Below are 16,736 nucleotides of genomic sequence, written 5' to 3' on the forward strand. Positions count from 1 at the left end.
AGTGCTGTGTTAAAGCAGCATATATCAAAGACAGCTGAATGAGGGAGAAGAGAGAAGGTAGGCGCTCTACGCTCCACTTGCCCTCCAGGTTAGAGCAACCTCTTCTAGTTGCTCTGACCCCTAAAGAGCCACTGTGGGTTCCCTTGCCCTCCAACTTTTTGGTGGGTTTGGCCAATGGGAGACACCAGTGGGAGCTAGAGAGTGGAAGGGCAGGGGTGGAAGTGTTTATAGCCTGGCCTCCTCCCCACTGGGCTACAGTTAAGCGGTGGTGTGCTCCTCTTCTGGGGGTCCCAGCTGCTGTCAGGAGACCCCTCTTCTCCAGCTGCAGTGTCCTCCTTTTGCTCCTTCAGACCCAGGGGTGGCAACAGCGTCTAGCGCAGAGCGCTTCTCCAGCCTTGCTGGTTTCCCTTGACCCTGCCTGGACGCTGTAACATGCCCCTTCATTAAGCTCCCATCACTCGCCCTCTTGGAGTATGCTGCCTGTTTCTTGCTGAGACTCTGACCAATACTAACAGCTGCCTTGAGGAAGTGACTTTTGATTGAAAATTATCCAAGAGAAGAAACTGGGAGTGAGGAAGAGAGTGTACCAGGTAACAAAGAACATTGTTGGCTGAAGTGAGCAGAACACATTTGAGAAATGAGAATGTGGCTGAGTATAGAGTACTCAGCATGGTAGAGATGAGATTGGAGAGATAGGTCAGGGTCCAGGACCTGGGTATACAGCAGTGCAAACTGTGCACTGCACAACTTCAAGGGGAGCTCCACACATGAGACAAATGGAGGCCCTGCAGGGGCCAGACCCTGCTGGATCTTATGAGCCATGTTAAGAATTTGGACCTGGATTCTAAGAGCAATAAAAGCCACTGAAGAGTTTTAAGAAGGGTGGGTGAGAGAGAGAGAAAGAGAGACAGAGAGAGAAAGAGAGAATGTGTGGGTGAGAGAGTGTGTGTGTGTGAGAGAGAGAGGAAATCAAATTTGCATTAAAAAACATATCACTCAGCTTCTGTTCATTCAGGATAGAAGGCTCTGTGAGGAAGACTGCTTAAGAAGTCAGTGTTGTTGACCAAGTGAAAGAACATGGTGGCTTGGAGAGTGATAGCAGGGAAGTGGAGGGAAGTAGATCAACTTAAATATTTTGAAAGCAAAACAGTGTAATTGTTGGTGAATTAGATATGGCGGGTAAGAGAGAAAGAGATGTGGGTGGCTCCAGATGAATCCTGGCAGCTAGCTAGATGATGGAAACCCTCTTAAGCTTGGGAAAACCAAGTCAGGATCAATTCAGGGGCAAGGCTGTGACGATGATTGCCTTGAGGTAGCCAGGGGAGTCTTCAAAGTCTGAAATGCTATTGGGAGCATAACTGAGGCAAGGACTGGAAACTGTCTGCTGCTGGATTTAGCAACTTGGAGATCACTGGTAGCCTTTGTTTTTTTTATTTTTTCTTGGTGGTGCAAAGAGTCAGACTGGGGTGGTCTGAGGACTGAGTGAGAGGTGAGCAGATGTTGTCAGTGAGGCTGGATAACACTTTTGAGATGCTTGCCTGTGACAGGGAGGAGAGAGGCTGGGTGCTAGTTGTCCAATGAGGAGGGGCTGAGAGAGTCGTTTTTTTTTTTTTTTTTTTTTTTTAAATGGGAGCACATTCATCATGAAAATTCAATGGAAATATAGAGCTTGCATGTACAAAACAGAAAAAGGATCATTGAAAGTAAAGTTTCCTGAGAAGGAGGGATATTGGCATCCAAAAATAGGTAAGAGGACTTGCCTAAGATTGCTTTCAATTGAACTTCTTTATTATAGGAGAGGGAAAGGAAGTGAATGCACGTGGATGTGGGTGGATTGTAGCTCTGAATGTGTGGCTCTGAAGCACCTTCCAGATGGTGGTTCCTATTGTTTTTACAAAGCAGGAGACATCATCTAGGCATCATCTGCTGAGAGTGAAGGGTGAGTGTGAGTAGATGTGAGCATGCATGTGCATGCATGAGTGTGCACGTGTGTGTCTAAGCTCCCATGCTCATCCAGAGTTTTAAAAGAAGCCTAGATGATTTGACATAATTTAGTATTAAGTTGAAAGTTCAAATTGATAGGACCAGGAGCCAGTACCAATCCAGTGCCAGGGTTATGGGCAGAACATCAGGATTTAAACCGAAGAGAGCGGAGGAGGCCCGGGCTCCTTGAGCATGGTTTCCATCTTTTCTTCTGCACCCCACTGCTACTTAGGGACAGCAGATGAGGAGAGAAAACCTAAGGATGTACTTCAAATGTTACTGTGATATTTATAGTGTTGCGATGAAAATAGAAAATCTTGGATGTGGCTTAAGTGTGGGGAAGAGAAATTGATCACTCAGGGATCCTGTGTTTTTCTGAAAAGCTGATCTCTGAAGAATTCCTTGCTAAGATGTTAACACATGGATGAGTGATGTAAATATTTCAAGACCACAAGGTGAAGGGTTAGGACTTGAATTAAGAAGGCAAGTTCATACCTGTATAAAGCAGTGGGATGTTTTTAATAATATGTGCTGTTTGTTCGAGGGGTAGTTAGGTACATTATTGTCAGGAAGACTCTAACTCCAGTCCTGAAGCTTCCATGAAGAAATGTTAGCTCTACTCCTTAGGAGGAAACAGCATTGGAGAGACACTGCTGATTCCAAGATAAAATCTTAGGAAGCTTCCTTGTCTACAGGCCAATGCCTCTGTCTCTTGTCAGTCTCTATTGGCTCCGAAGCTAATCTTTTAGCCTCCATTTTTTTTGTATCTCACTTGGCTCAGATCCTGAAAAGGAGAGGGGGCGATTTATAGCCCTCCCTCAAACCAACCCAGCCACAATTAAGGGCCTGTTAGTGGATTTTCATACATCATCTTATTTAATCCCAAAACACCTTGTAAGGCAAGTATTTTTAATTCCCACTTATCTCATTTAATCCTTATGACAACCTTATGGGATCTAGATTATTAACCTTAATTTAGAGATGAAGAAACTGAGGCTTAGAGATGTTAAGTAAATGAGGTCACTCTGATTGTAAGTAGTTGGTTTCAATCCAATGTTTTGTTAAAGCCAAACAAAGTCCAGGCTCCTTCTCTATGTATGCCACACTGTAGCTGCCAGGGATGCATTTTCAGGTCCAAACCTCCACTGAAGTTGTGAGATTTGGCGGGTCTGGAAGACCTCACTGGAGGTTGTGATTAAAGTTAGAGTCCTATTCTGTACCTATAATGATGACTTCTCCCACCTCCCCACAGCCCCTCCTGCACAATCCCAAACCCTTTTTGGAGATGGTTATTGAACACAGTAAGACCCGTGCTATGACGGTGCAGGTCACAGTCATGCTCACTCAGAAGTGAGAAGACCCCTACCTACCCTGCTTTTCTTGCTTCAGCCTGGTATTTCTTCCTTAGGAAGTAGGCACTTACCTACAGCCTGCTTTGTGCAGCACTCAGTGGCTAAAGTCACGGGGATCTACAAAAGCAATGGAAGACAAAGTGGCTGCTTTGCTGAGCTTTATTTCGAGACCTTGTGTGCATTAGAAACTAGCATATTTTTCCACCAACACAAGCCCCTCCTGGGTTTTTCTCCATTTGCTGACAAATAACTTCCTCAAGAACAAAGTCTGGGACCCAGACTTAAGTTTTTGACTTGGCCTAAGTTGGGTCCCCAGATGCCCTGTGATCTCCTCTCCTCACTTCCCTTTTATTGCTGGGGCCTGGAGAAGGATTTAGGCTCAGTGCAATCAGGAGCTAAGGCAGATTTGGAGCCTGCTTGGCTCAGGGCCACTGGGATTTGGACCCATTAAGGCTTGACTCCAGTTTCCTTCTGCAATCTCCCTTGTAACTCTCCAATTGGAGTTTATTTAAATTGTCTCTAGGTTGTACTGCCTTGCTTCAAAAGACTTGTTCCATTGTGGAATAAAAAGAGTTTTCGTAAAATGTAAAGGCTTATGCTAATCGTGTCCTCCCGTCCCCATTTCCTCCTTCCTAACCCAATCCTTGCTGCCCTTGACAGCAGCTCAGAGGCTTTAGGGTGGCCACAGAGAAGCAGGAATCTGGAAGCAACTATGACCTCGGCCACTGCTTATTGAGCACTTACTCTGTGCCAGGAACGGTGCCAAGCTTGTTACTTCATTATCTCACTTTCCTTTTCCATGCCCTTACCTTAGGGTAAGATGTTATTAATATTATTATTTTGATAGACATATTAAGTAACTTGCTCAAGAATATGTAGCTTCTGAGAGGACCAGGGTTTTATTCCTGCTCGCAGAACTTGAAATCCAAGGCCTATGAGTGCTGTGCTTTCCGGTGAGATGTCTCTTTAGCCAAGAACAAGGATAATGGGGCTTGAGAGTAGAAGGAAAAAGAGAAGAAAGTATGAATCACTATGATGGGACTTCCTCAAAAGAGGCACAACACCCAGGACCATGTACTGGGTAGTGAAAAGGTATGAATTCTGTGGTCAGCAAATTGGGTTCAAATATTGATGGCTCTTAGAACTGTGCAATTGTAGGCAAGATTTTTGACCTGTTTTAGCCCATTATTATTGCCATATTGCATAATTTCCCACAAATCTTACTACCTAGTTTATTTTTCATGTTGTATTTTTTATTTCTGGTGTATATATGAATGTATGGCACTTTAGAAATGCCACCAAAATGATATATGTTATTTGTAATTCAATCATCATTCAATAAATATTTATTGACTACACAGTTATTTTTTGATTTTTGTCCCACTGTTACAGTGCTTAGAGCTTAAGAACTTTTCAAGTACCTGCAAGAATGTTAGAAACCTAAAATGATTAACTCCAAGATAGAAAGCAAAATTTAAGAAATGCTTAATTGAGTGTCTATTAAACTAACATTATGTCAACCAGTTAACTGTTGACAATGCTTTTCTAATCGTATATAAATAATAAATACAATAGAGTTTAAACTACAAAAGCAGATTTAACTTGTTAATGGATGCTTTTTAAAGATAAAACCATGACTATCAAATAAATATACAAAGTGAGCATATGTCAAATATTTAACTTATTAATTCATGAGGAAATAAGATGCTACAAGTAGTTCAAAGCAGAATTCAAAGAGCAGAGCTATATGCAGGCCATGAAATGAATTTACAAATAAATGCAAAATTGGCTTTTTCCATAACTGTTGGGGTGGAGTGGGAATCAATTGTTCCTCCACCAGACAGAGTTAATTTGCATGTTTATAGACAAAAATTGTTTGCATTGCTATCATTTTATTTTTATAACTTACAGAGTCATAAAATAGCTCAAAGATAATGAGAGGTCTAAACCACATAGAATTAGGTAAGCCAAAGTGGTATACTCTAGACAATGCATAGTGTTCCAATAAAAACATCCAGTAATCTCTTTGGTAATTTTTAGTACATTTCAAAGTCTTTCACAATTTTTTTCTAATAGTCTCCTTCCTCCCCTTGTGATTATGTAATCTCAAAGAAAGAATTCTTGATCACAAAATAAGGCTGATTTCAATTAGGTTTAGCTTGTTTGCATATATGTAGCAAAGATGTTAATTAACATGGTTTTTCTTAAGTTTGCCAATCTTTGCAAATCTTGAGCTATATAGTTTTGAGCAACAACTAATGCCACAAAATTCACTTATGTCTGGGAGTTTTCATAAAAAAATCTCAGATGGGTTTAAAAGCCTCTACTATTTACTATCTTGAGGCTAGGAAATCAATTCCAAGAAACGCTTTATACTGAATTTTACCTGCAGTACCTACAAATTTGGGTGAAATCCTCTTTTCTTAAGGTCCCCAAATATCCTAAAGTTACTGGTGTACTAGAAAATGACCTTTCTAACCCCCTGAAAGGCGGGGACTCTGTCAGCCAGGAACCAGGCCAGCTTTCCTGGGAGGGCTTTGTAGGCACTTATTCTCTAAGTATGGCCAGCTTCTGTTTCTTAAAGCAAACTGGTGGTCATATCTGATTAAAGGAGCATCATTCTTAGATATCACACTTCAGATAAGGCCTTGATTGCACTATCAATTTATTTAATTATATTCTGGTGAAAAGCAGGACGAATTCCTATCAAAATTATGCAAATAACTATATTGCCATGAAAAGAAGGTTCTTTAAGAGTTTCTGAATTCTGGGAACTCAGTGAGAATCAGATATTTAAAATATGGTTTAAAATTTTTTTTTTTTAAATTTCACTTTTAAGTTCGGAGGTACATGTGCATGTTTGTTATATAGGTAAACTTGTGTCATGGAGGTTTGTTGTACAGATTATTTCATCACCCAGGTATTAAGCCAAGTACCCATTCGTTATTTTTCCTGATCCTCTCCCTCCTCCCAGTCTCCACCCTCCAACAGGCCTCAGTGTGTGTTGTTCGCTGTATGTGTCCCTGTGTTCTCATCATTTAGTTCCCACTTATAAGTGAGAGCATGTGGTATATGGTTTTCTCTTCCTGCATTAGTTTGCTAAGGATAATGGCCTCCAGCTCCATCCATATTCCTACAAAGGACATGATCTCATTCTTTTCTATGACTGCATGGTGTATAGGTACCACATTTTTTTTAAATCCAGCCTACCATTGGTGGGCACCTAGATTGATTCCATGTCTTTGCTTTTGTGAATAGTACTGCAATGAACTTATGTGTGCATGTGTCTTTAAGACAGAATGATTTACATTCCTTTGGGTATATATCCAGTAATGGGATTGCTGGATCAAATGGTAGTTCTGATTTTAGCTCTTTTAGGAATAACCACACTGTTTTCCACAATGGTTGGACTAATTTACACTCCCACCAACAGCATATAAGTGTTCCTTTTTCTCCACAATCTCTCCAGCATCTGTTATTTTTCGACTTTTTAATAATACCATTCTGGCTGGTGTGAGATGGTATCTCATTGTGATTTTGATTTGAATTTTCTAGTGTTCATGTTGAGCTTTTTTTCATACGATTGTTGACCACATGTATGTCTTGTTTTGAAAAGTATATATTCATGTCCTTTGCCCACTTTTTAATGGGGCTGTTTTTTTTCTGTACCTTATAGATGCTGGATATTAGACCTTCATCAGATAGCTGTAGGTGTGTGGTCTCTTTTCTGGATTCTCCATTCTGTTCCATTGGTCTATATGTCTGTTTTTGTGTCAGTACCATGCTGTTTTGGTTACTATAGCCCTGTAGTACAGTTTGAAGTTGGGTAGCGTGATGCCTCCAGCTTTATTCTTTTTGCTTAGGATTGTCTTGGCTATTCGGGCACTTTCTTGGTTCCATATGAATTTCAAAATAGTTTTTTCTCGTTCTGTAAATAATGTCAATGGTAGTTTAATAGGAATAGCATTGAATCTATAAATTTGGGCCGTATGGCCATTTTAATGATATTGATTCTTCCTACTCATGAGCATGAAATATTTTCCCATTTGTTTATGTCATCTCTGATTTCTTTGGCAGTGTTTTGTAGTTCTCCTTGTAGAGATCTTTCACTTCTCTGGTGAGCTGTATTCATAGGTGGTGTGTGTGTGTGGGGGGGGCAATTCTGAATGGGGTTCCTTTCCTAATTTGGCTCTCTGATTGACTGTTGTTGGTATATAGGAACGCTAGTGATTTTTTACATTAATTTGGTATCCTGAGACTTTACTAAAATTGTTCATCAGCTTAAGGAGCTTTTGGGCCAAGACATGGGTTTTCTAGATATAAGATCTTGTCATCTGCAAACAGACTTCCTCTCTTCCTGTTTGGGTGCATTCATGTCTTTCTCTCACCTGATTGCCCTGGCTGGGACTTCCAATACTATGTTGAATAGGAGTGGTGAGAGAGGGCATCCTTGTCTTTTCCTAGTTTTCAAGGAAAATGCTTCTAGCTTTTGCCCATTCAATATGATGTTGGCTATGGGTTTGTCATAATTGGTACTTATTTTTTTTTTTTTATTTTTTTTTTTTGGAGACGGAGTTTCGCTCTTGTTACCCAGGCTGGAGTGCAATGGCGCGATCTCGGCTCACCGCAACCTCCGCCTCCTGGGTTCAGGCAATTCTCCTGCCTCAGCCTCCCGAGTAGCTGGGATTACAGGCACGCGCCACCATGCCCAGCTAATTTTTTGTATTTTTAGTAGAGACGGGGTTTCACCATGTTGACCAGGATGGTCTCGATCTCTTGACCTCGTGATCCACCCGCCTCGGCCTCCCAAAGTGCTGGGATTACAGGTGTGAGCCACCGCGCCTGGCGGTACTTATTATTTTGAGGTATATGTTTCTTCAATACCTATTTATAGAGAGTTTTTAACATGAAGGGGTGTTGAATTTTATTGAAAGTTTTTTCTGCATCTATCGAGATAATTATATGATTTTTGGTTTTGGTTCTGTTTATGGGATGATCACATTTATTAATTTGTATATGTTGAACCAACCTCACATCCCAGGAATAAAGCTTACTTGATTGTGGTGGATAAGCTTTTTGATGTGCTGCTAGATTTGGTTTGCCAGCATTTTGTTGAGGATTTTTGCATCAATGTTCATCAAGTTTTCTCTTTTTGTTGTGTCTCTGCCAGGTTTTGGAATCAGGATGATGCTGGACTCATAGAATAAGATAGGGAGGAGTCCTTCCTCCACAATTGTTTGAAATCATTTGAGTAGGAATGGTACCAGCTCTTCTTTGTACATCTGGTAGTATTCAGTTGTGAATTCATCTGGTCCTGGGCTTTTTTTGGTTGGTGGTCTACTTATTACTGACACAATTTCAGAGCTCATTGTGGGTCTGCTCAGGTATTTAATATCTTTCTGGCTCAGTCTTGGGAGGGTGTATGTGTCCAGGAATGTATCAATGTCTTCTAGATTTTCTAGTTTATGTGCGTAGAAATGTTCATAATATTCTCTGATGGTAATTGTATTTCTATGGAGTCAGTGGTAATATCCCCCTTCTCATTTCTGATTGTGTTTATTTGGATCTTCTCTCTTTTCTTCTTTATTCATCTAGACAGTGGTCTATCCTATTAATTTTTTCAAAAAAACAGCTCCTGAATTTGTTGATCTTTGAATGATTTTCTGTGTCTCAGTCTTCTTCAATTTAGCTCTGATTTTGGTTATTGCTTGTCTTCTGCTAACTTTGGGATTGATTTACTCTTTGTTCTCTAGTTCTTTTAGTTGTGATGTTAGGTTGTTAAATGGAGATCTTTCTAAATTTTTGAGGTGAGCTGTTAGTGCTATAAAGTCCCCTCTTAACACTGCCTTAACTGTGTCCCAGAGATTCTGGTATATTGCATCTTTTTTTTCATCCAGTGCTGAGTTCAGGTCCAGAATATCTATATTAATTTTCTGTCTCAGTGATATGTCTAATATTGTCAGTGTTGTGTTAAAGTCTCCCACTATTATTGTGTGGGAGTCTAAGTCTCTTTGAAGGCCTCTAAGAACTTGCTTAATGAATCTGGCTGCTCCTGTGTTGAGTGCATATATATTTAGGATAGGTAGGTATTCTTGTTGAATTGAACCCTTTACCATTATGTAATGCTCTTCTTTGTCTTTTTTGATCTTTGTTGGTTTAAAGTCTTTTCTGTCTGAAACTAGGATTGCAACCCCTGTCTTTTTCTGTTTTCCATTTGCTTGGTAGATTTGTCTCCATCCCTTTATTTTTAGCCTGTGGTGTCATTGCATGTGAGACAGGGCTCTTGAAGACAGCATACCAATGGGTCTTGGTTCTTTATCCAGCTTGCCACTTGTGCCTTTTAACTGGGACATTTAGTCCATTTACATTCAAAGTTATTATTGATATGTGTGGATTTGATTCTGTCATCATGATGTTAGCTGGTTACTTTGCAGACTTGTTTGTGTGGTTACTTTATAGTATCACTAGTCTGTGTACTTCAGTGTGTTTTTGTAGTGGCTGCTAACGGCCTTTCCATATTCAGTGCTTCTTTCAGGAGCTCTTGTAAGGTAGGTCTGGTGGTAACAAATTATCTCAGCATTAGCTTGTCTAAAAAGAATCTTATTTCTCCTTTGCTTATGAAGTTTAATTTGGCTAGATGTGAAATTCTAGGTTGGAATTTCTTTTCTTCAAAAATGTTGAATATTGGCCAATTTCTTCTGATTTGTAGGGTCTCTGTTGAGAGGTCCACCATTAATCTGACAGGCTTCCTTTTGTAGGTGACCTGACTTTTCTCTCTAGCTGCCTTTAGCAATTTTTCTTTTATTTCAACCTTGGAGAATCTGATGATTATGTATCTTGGGGATGATCTTTTTGCAAAGTATTTTACAGGGGTTCTCTGCATTACCTGAATTTGAACATTGGCCTCCATAGCTAGGTTGGGGAAATTATCATGAATGATATCCTGAAATATGTTTTTCAAGTTGCTTACACTCTCCCTTTTTCTTTCAGGGACACCAATGGGTCATAGATTTGGTCTCTTTACATAATTCCATATTTCTTAGAGGTTTTGTTTGTTCCTTTTCATTCTTTTTTCTCTATTCTTAGCTGATTGTTTAATATCAGAAAGCCAGTCTTTAAGTTCTGAGATTCTTTTCTCCATTTGATCTATTCTGCTGTTAATACTTGTGATTGCATTATGAAATTATTGTGGTATGTTTTTCAGCTCTGTCAAGTCAGTTACATTCTTTTCTATATGGCTGTTTTATCTGTCAGCTACTGCATTGTTTTATCATGATTCTTAGCTTCCTTGGATTAGGTTTTAAAGTGCTCCTATAGCTCAATGATCTTCATTCCTGTCCATATTCTGATTCTATTTCTGTTATTTCAGCCATCTGAGCCTGGTTCAGAACCCTTACTAGAGAAGAAAGAAGATACTCTGGCTTTTTTTAGTTGTCAGGGTTCTTATGTTGGTTCTTTCTCATCTTTGTAGGCTTATGTTCATTCTGTTTTTGAGGTTGCTGACCTTTGGATTTTTTTTTTTTTTTTAATCCTATTTGATGACCTTGAGGGTTTGATTGTGGTGTAAGGTGGATTCAGCCAACTGACTTTGTTTCTGGAAGATTTTAGGTGGCTAACACTCAGATCCTAACTCTGAGACTGCATAATCCAACTCTGGGGGACTTGTTTTGGGCCCCAAATTTGTTTTCTGGCTCCTTGAGGTTAGGACTCTACTTTGCTGGTTGGGGGTTGGGGGGCAAGGTGCTCTGATACTGCTGGTCACTACACTCTGATGGGTGATGTCAGCCAAAGCATTTCCTAGTGCAGTGAAAGTGGGATCCTTTCTCATTCACACATGCCAGCAGCATCAGTCATGGCAGCTGTGACTGGGTGCTCACAGGTGCCAGGGTGCTGCCTCCCTGTGGAGGCAATGCAGCTTCTTAGGGGCCCTGCTGGTAAATGTGTGAGCAGTCATACTGGTGATGGTTTTGGCTTGGAGTGGGATGCTGGTGGACACAGGTCTGTGTGCCTTCTCTGTGCTCTGTTAGCAGGAGTGATCTAAAATCTGTTTCATTTCAGTTTACAAAAGCAGAGTTTACTAAATTGTCATGGGTTAAAGAAGTGTAAGAAGAGAGGGAAATGGCTTTCTTACAGATTCAGAAAACAGAACATTAAAACAAAAACTATATTCCAGATAACCCCAATAAAATTTCCCTTATCAGTATATGCAGTCCTATAATTAATTCTTGTTCCTCTGGATCTTGGGTTAGCAATCTCATGAAGCTGTCTGCTTCTCAACTAACAAGAGTTGTAGAAATCTTGCCTTAGCCCACAGGTGCAGTCTGAGAATTGTCTAAGTTACATTTCATCAGAAGACTGTACCCAAGAGTCTATTCTTTGAAATGTCAATAGTTTGAAGTACCTAGTACAGTCCTTTTCTGGGAAGCTTTATTTAAGACAGAAACTCCAGCCTTCACTTTAGAGCATCACCTCAGGGATGTATTAGAGTAGAACAAAAACCATCTGTAGGCAACAAAGACATATGGCTGTGGTTAATTTCCCTTTTTTTCTCTTTTTTTAAGAGCTGTTTTGCTTTTAATGGAGGCATATACAAAATGCATCAATGCAAAAGGATGTTTTATATACTCATTAACATAGTGATTAATGTAAATTACATTTTGATAACGTAAAATACAGTATGTTTGTTAGGCCTGAAAAAAGAAACTAGAGTTAGCTGCAACTTAAGGTAACTAGAAAGGCTCCTTAAGTTGCTATTACCCACCACCTTTATTATAATAGTTCTAAATGACGTCTGGGGAGGGGATTAAAAAATACAAAGCTCTTTTCAGCTGTGTTTTAAAGAACTCTAGTGAAGCTATATGGCAATGACATTATGGGACCATAAAATTTCCCTGGAAGTATTTCTAATAACATAGGCAGTTAAGAAGCTTAATAGTTTCAAAGTCTGGAAAGAAGTGAAAATATCTTAGAGAATTTAAAAACATTATAAACCCCTCTTCTCTCCTACAGAGACATTTTAAAGCATGGATATAGCTTTAAAAATATTGAAAAAACATCAGTAGTTTTATAAAGCTTCAGTGAACACCCCAAAGCACAAGTGTTGAAAATGGTCCATTCACAAAAATGTCACTGCATTGTACTTTTGGAGGTACGGGTATACCGTGCTTGCAGTGAGAGATCAACTTTATCCCTAGTTAAAAGCACCAGATGTGTCAAGCTCATTCCATTTACACAGGATGCACCCAAAGTCCCTTCGATAGTGAATGGTTCAAGTACTAGACCACATTTCCAACGTCTTGCCTATTTGCTTAGTCAGTGCTGAGTTTCTTTTAAACCCTGTAAGTCTGTAGAATATTTTGAAGTATCAGAACAACCCTGAAAATAGTCTTCTAGATAATACAGAGCTCTTCTAGAAGAGCTCACTGAATAATAACATTTACAGAAAGAAAGAAAGACAGTAACTGAGTTTCTTTCAAGTGAAGAAGAAAAATATTGCAGAACTAGCATGTAGGCTAAAATATTTGGTAGTTAATGTCAAAAATGGCCAAGATTATTAATATATATTTTCATAATCACTATTGGCTAGGTTAATTTTTTGTGTAAAATATACAATATGTTAACAGAAAAATCATTATTTCAGACCACTAACAGAAAAAAACCCACAGCAAGAGCAGCATGTATAGGGCAATTAAAAGTTAGAGACATTTACTAGTTTTAGAATACATCAATACTCTTCGATTATAGAACTATTTCATTTTAAAACTAGAGTGCTTTAATGTATTTTTAATAACAACCCAATCTAAGGAGCCTTGGAGGCTTGTGAAAAAGACCAGTCCACCAAGATGCTGTATTTCTAGTGTAGGGTGGATTAATACTCCTGTAAGAAGGAAGGAACTGAATCACCTCAGCATTGCTAAACAGTGTTTTTCTTTTAAACAGTAACTCAATCTCATGACTCACTTCACTTCACTAGTACAAAACAAAGCAGGAGAAGAACTAAGCTCACTGGTCAGCCCCAGAAACAATGATGTGGCAACCTGCAGTCACTCAGCTCATGATGTGTGATGATCGGCAGAAAGCTGCTCAACTCTTGCTGTCTACTCCTTTACATCGTAGAGGAGTTTGATGTAACCATTCTCTTTATCAACTTTAAGCCGCATTCAGGCAAAGAAATCATGAACTTCGGGGAAGCTGAAATGGTCTGGGGGAATGTTATGTTCCTCCTGTAGAGATGAATTAAGTACTACTTCCTGGGCCTTCTTTTGAAGCAGCCACTTGTCTTCTGCAGAGGATAAGTGGCTGAGGTTGCCCATCTTCTGTCCTGGCAGGACCCAGTCAGCTGTGTTAAAGGGACACCAGGAAGTGGTCATGGGGCTTTTAAGCTTTGGTTTGCCAGCTTTGTCTTCAGTACTAGGCACTTTCTCAGAACTTCCTTCTTTGTATGGGGGCCAGATGAGCCACTCTGACAAACAGCTGTTCTTTATGACTTGGAAGGAATCACATATTCTAGAGGAACCATTGCGTTTTGTGCCTTTGTTCTTTTACCTCTTTTCTAGAGGGACAGAGCCACATATTCAGGGAATCTTTATGCTTCTCAGGCTCAGGTTTGGATTCCTCAGGCATCCCATTTTTATCCTTTCCTTCTTTCTTCAGAAGCCACTTGCACAGAGCTTCCTTCTCACAATTCTCATTACACACACACTCTGCAAAGCTTGTACAGGGCTCATTGGCTTTGCACATCTCTATCTTACATGGGTTCTGATGGTTCTGGACAAGCCAATCCTCAGTAACCATGCCGGGTTGGACAATGGTTTCTTGGCTTCCAAATGGTCATTCAGGCACTTCGGATTGCCCAGGTTTTCAATCTCTACCCCCTCGGGCTGGTTGCCCTGAGAGTTGATACAGGAGTTGATCTTGACAAGCCAGTCATTCACACTGTAGAACTGGAACAAGTGCTTAAACTTCTCACTGGTTTCACGACTGCCATCCTCAGGCTTCTTCAGCTTCTGGTGTTCCTAGGGAGTTACCAGCCAATCTGATAGGTCTGTCTCATCTTGATTAGGAAGGTTTTGATCTTCAACCTTTTCAATTTCAGTGGAGAAAGAACTAGTAGAGGAATGGCTGTTACACTTTTGATAACTTGGTTTTTCAGGAACTTCCTATTGCTGACTCTTGAGGAGCCAGTTTTCTAAGCCCTTTAAGTTTTGCCAGATATTACTGAGGAAATTGCAGGCTCTGACAGAAGTCTGACTATTCTCCAAGGTCTGCTTTTGGGTGAGCCAGTCCTGGGGGTTGGTGTTGGGTATGTAGGGAGACTGACAACCACTGGCAGGTTTGCTTCCAAGGAGCCATTTGCTGAGAGGGACAACTGTGATGCTGGATTCTGCTCTGGCATTGGGATATAGCCTCTTTTCTCCAGGAAAGGCCCAATATTTGATTAACTAGCATGAGCCATCAAGTGCTCAGGAATTTGAATGGTTTCCCGATGCCCAAATGTGGTGATGGTCTGATGCAGAGCAGTTGTGCCTGCTTCAAAGAGTAGGACAGTTGAATATTCAGGCTTAAGGGTCAAACTGCCCAGTCTCTCCAGGCACAGAGACTTGATTGGCTAGATCTTTGTTTTGAGTACACTCCAGTTGATGAATAAGACAATTGAACTGGCTTAATAACCAGTAGAGCTACTGAGCTTGCTGCTGAAGTGTCTCTTCTTTCAGCTGATAAGTAAGATCTACCTGTTCATACAGCCAACTTAATGGCTTCTAAGGCATTCCAGGTGATGGCTTATACAACTGTGAATCTCAGCTTTGACCTCTTGCAAGTTCTTTAATTTGCTGTTCAATCCAGAGAACTCCACCTATAGTAAGCTCCAAGTCCCTCCATGCATCAGTACACCTCTAAAGGGGTTCTCTATTACTGGAGGTGCCACTCTGGTCCTGTGAGGTATTCATTCTGCTCACTGCTCCAGGTCTGCCTGCCTCTCCAGGTGATCTGAGGAGACCTTGGGTGGACTAAGACATGGCCCCACACAAACCTGTGGCCCAAAGGCAGAGTTCTCTGGCTGTGGTTAACTTCTTCCTGATAATTTTGAAATGTACAAAGTATGAGGACATGTAAAACAAATATAATAAAGTCATTCAACAAATTCAGGCAGGGAGTGGTGGCTTACACCTATAATCCCAGCACTTTGGGAGGCTGAGGTGGAAGGATCGCTTGAGCCTAGGAGTTTGAAACCAGCCTGGGCAATATAGGGAGACCTAATTTCTACAAAAAATTAGCCAGACATGGTGGTGCACACCTGTGGTCCCAGCTACTTGAGAGACTGAGGTTAAAGGATCACTTGAGCCCAGCAGGTTCAAGGCAGTAGTGAGCCATGATTGTGCCACTGCACTCCAGCCTGGTGACAGAGCAAGACCCTGTCTCAAAAAATAAAGAGAAAAAAAAAAAAAAGAAAAGAAAAATCCAGACAAAATATCTGTAAGGGTATCAATTAAACATTTCCAAAGAAGTTGCTGAATGCTACATTTGGTTTCTAAAAATGTATGAATATAATTTTTATAGAGGAAAAAGCTCTTGAAGTATTACATAATCTTGAGATTATAATAAACACAATATACCAAGAATATAAAGAGAGGCTATATTTTTATTGACACATAATAGTTGTACATATTTAGGGTGTACATGTGATATTTTGATACATGCATATAATGTGTAATGATCAAATCAGGGTAATTAGGATATGAATCACCTCAAACTTTTATTATTTCTTTGTGTTTGGAATGTGAAAGTTGATCATAAGATTTGGGTCATTCTTGTAACATCTAACTACTGAAACAAAGTTGAGAAGCCAGAATAAAAAAGCACTTAGGGTACAAAACATTGCTCCAAAAATGTAATTCTCTAGAAGCCTGACTGCTGCAACTGCTTGTTATAACTCGAAGCCAGTTTTATCTATAGATTCCAAGAAAACTTGTTGAAACTCTAGGACAAACTTTTTGCACCACCAATTGGAGTTTGCCAGCTCCCCAAACCCTTGCCAGTGCCAATAAACTTTCTTAAAGAGCAATACCCAACATTTCTCCTTTTTAATAAAACCTCGAACCTTCTCTTTATTCTTTGGACATACTAAAGACGATCCAATCTGCATGTATGCCCCAAATTGCAATTCTTTCTTCCCAAATAAAACATTAAATTTAGAGATTCTTCTCAATATTTTAAATTTGACTTTGACAGGAACATCCCAGACCTTCTTATTGAGTGACTTTGAACTATACAATAAATTACTCTTAATTATAGTCACCCTACTGTGCTATCAAATGCTAGAACTTATTCCTTTTATCTAACTGTATTTTTGTACATTAACCAACCTCTCTTTATCTCCCCTCCCCACTCTTCTTGGCCTCT

General features: G+C 40.0%; 1 pseudogene; it reads right to left on the reverse strand.

The window, feature by feature from the left end:
• Positions 1-13,418: 13,418 nt before the first annotated feature.
• LOC105707181 (nuclear receptor coactivator 4-like) lies at positions 13,419-15,292 on the reverse strand (annotated as a pseudogene).
• Between the last annotated feature and the right edge of the window lie 1,444 nt (positions 15,293-16,736).

Source organism: Aotus nancymaae, unplaced genomic scaffold (genome assembly GCF_030222135.1).
Source record: "Aotus nancymaae isolate 86718 unplaced genomic scaffold, 86718_ANA_hifiasm-v0.15.2.pri h1tg000011l, whole genome shotgun sequence".
NCBI lineage: Eukaryota > Metazoa > Chordata > Mammalia > Primates > Aotidae > Aotus > Aotus nancymaae.